Raw genomic sequence first — 2,918 nt, forward strand, 5'->3', positions numbered from 1 at the left:
GTAATGTTACACACAGTAATCAACTGACCCTTCATGAGGGTCAGAAGGAACCACAGGTTATGGCAGCTTAGAGCAGGCTGAGTTTTTCGTGCTATGTGGGTGACCTCTTTGGCTTACATGAAAGGCTAATATTGAGTGAATCCACTGAAGATGGAAGCTAAAACCAGGTTCAATTTTGGCACAATGAAACTTGTCTAAACTGCTCATTTGACCCCTCTGCAGTGTTGGTTTTAGGAAAGTGAATGGGACAACCACATCAGGTGTCTGTTTCAGGGATCAGCATTGTGATAGAAGCAGTGTTGTAGAAATGCGTTATGAGTTGAATTGCGTCCCCTCAAAATTGATGTGTTGATGTCTTCACCCCCAGGTCCTCAGAATGGGACCTTATTTGGAAATGGACTTGTTGCACATGCACTTAGTTAAGGTGAGGTCAGTGGGATGGGCCCCTAACCAGTCTGACTGCTGTCCTTCTTAAAAGGGGAAACTTGGGCTCAGAGATTCACACATGGGGAGTTTGGAGCTATGCTGCCATAAGCCAAGGGACTACCGGAAGCCAGGAGGGGGACCCAGAACAAGTACGTCCCTGGCACCTTCAGAGGGGGTGTGGCCCTGCTGACACCTCGATCTCAGACTTCTAGTCTCCAGAACTGTGAGACAGTAACTTTCTGTTGTTCAAGTTTGCGGCGCTCTGTTGCAGCTCGCCAGCAAACTAATACCAGACGGGAGGGGATTCTGTGCTCTTTTCTTTTCTTTTTTTTGCCTCCATGGGGTTACACAAATGCTAGGGCTCTTACACAACTTGATTTTTTTTCTTTTAAGGATACAGAGATAAAATAGTCACTTCCCTCACGGTGCTTAAGATCTGCTACGGGAGATAAAACCCGGAGGGCGTGGTTTGCCTCTCAGCTCTGTCGCTTGTTTGTTGTATGACTTTGGGCATGTTACTTAGCTTCTCCAAGCTTCATTTCTGTATCTCTAATATGGAGATAATAAGATCGCCTGCCAGCGTTGTTGAATAATTTGAGATAATGTATGTAAACTGATAGTGCATGCTCACAAAACGCAGCTATTATTATAGCAAAACAGCTACAATTTAAGGCAGAATGATCAAGACAAGATCAGCAGGATAGCAAGTGCTTCAGGGGCTGGAAAATCCAAGATCAAGGTGCCAGCAGATTTGACGTCTGGTGAAAGACCGCATCCTGGTTCACAGATAGCCATCTTCTCCCTGTGTTCTCCATGGCAAAAGCGAGCAAGGAACTCTGTGGGGTCTGTCTTGTAAGGGCATTAATCCCATTCATGAGGGTTCCACCCTCAAGACCTAATTACTTCCCAAAGCCCCCCCCCCGCCCCCCCCCGAATACCACCACTTTGGGGGTTGGATTTCAACACATGAATTCGGACACGCACATCCTAAGAGGTCCACCTGCTACTATGCTTCTTGCAGGCCTAAGTTTAGGAGAATCTGTACTTTGAAGTAATGAGAGTCCTTGATCAGAAATCAGGGATCTAAATATTCCCACTCTATTTCATGCCTATAGATAGATTTCAGCCTTAAATGAGAGTTCCTTAAAATTGCAACACGCAAATAATCTTCTAAACAACAATTATTCTGGGACATTCCAATCTGAAGCCAAAAATGATCTCTCACTCAGGAGAAGAACTCAAAAGACTAACATCAGTGACAGTAAATCACCATAATTAGGAAAAAAAAGACCATGCAGAAAAAACACACACATAAACTCAGAGAATTAACCTGTCCATTTAGGAAAATCCTGAAGTCTGTTTGTGGGGAAATCTTTGCAGTAAAGGCAGGGGACTAAAGGAGAAGAAACAGACCAAAATCTTTTAATGAATCATGGAATCTGTAAACTGGTATCTGATGTTCTCCAGCAACAGAGCCATGGACAGCCCCAACAACATTTCAAATTCTTCCAAATATGGTAGCCCCAGACAAAAGTGACTGCTTTTTAAAGCCAACAATTTCTTCTTACCTGATTGTCTATTTGGTTTAGAATGAAACAATGTTTTCAGAACTAAAGTGCATTTATGCATGTAAGATTAGAAGGATTATGAAGAAGTTTTCTTTAAACACACACACACGACTTTTCTACTGAGTCAGACTTTCCAGTGTATCGGTGGGAGAAAAGGGTAGCATAGCCAAGAAGAGAAGTTGTCTGTGGTTTCATTTGGTGGTCGGGGAGCAATGGGGTTTGTTTTCCCACTGTAACATAGCAACTTGATTTCACAGTTGCCCTTCTGTCACATGCAAGAAGGGAGATGCCAAATATCTCAGAAGAGAATTCTCCAGAAGGTGCAGAGATGGTCCTTAGCCAGCCTATGGGTTCTCAGACACACATACGAAAAGTAACTACTTCAGACTGAGCTTTTGGATTCCAGAAACTTAAGGAGTAAATAGTCTAGAATTATAGACTCCTAGAAAGAACTCTTAATAAAACGCTAACCAGAATAGTCACTTGTGTGTCCATATATCCATCTCCTCTGCCCCAGGTACGGGTGAGGGTGGGGTGCTGCCTGGGCTGGAGACAGCTCCCCTGGGCCAGTTGCCTGAGGTCGTGAGCAGCCGCCTTAATCTACCCCAGTGTGCCACACAATATTGTTGTCTGTGTGTGACAAGTTGTGAAAAGATTGGGAAGCACTGGTGTGAATTACACCCATACTTTAGGCTTTCCAAATGTGTAAATAGATTGATGACTTTAGGTGGCACATAGGCATGACATTAAAAACACTGAATTGCTTAGTGAGAAAATAATTTCCCATTCAATTCTCTTTTAATCCTTCTGACTAGAGAAAGAGAAATGATCAGTTTGGTGTTATCATATATTCAACTATTAATTTTCCTTTTAACAAAATGAAGGCAGATCACAGGCACAGAGCTTTTGCCAGGCAAAGTCTAG

Source organism: Equus przewalskii, chromosome 32, assembly GCF_037783145.1.
Source record: "Equus przewalskii isolate Varuska chromosome 32, EquPr2, whole genome shotgun sequence".
In the NCBI taxonomy this organism is placed as follows: Eukaryota; Metazoa; Chordata; class Mammalia; order Perissodactyla; family Equidae; genus Equus; species Equus przewalskii.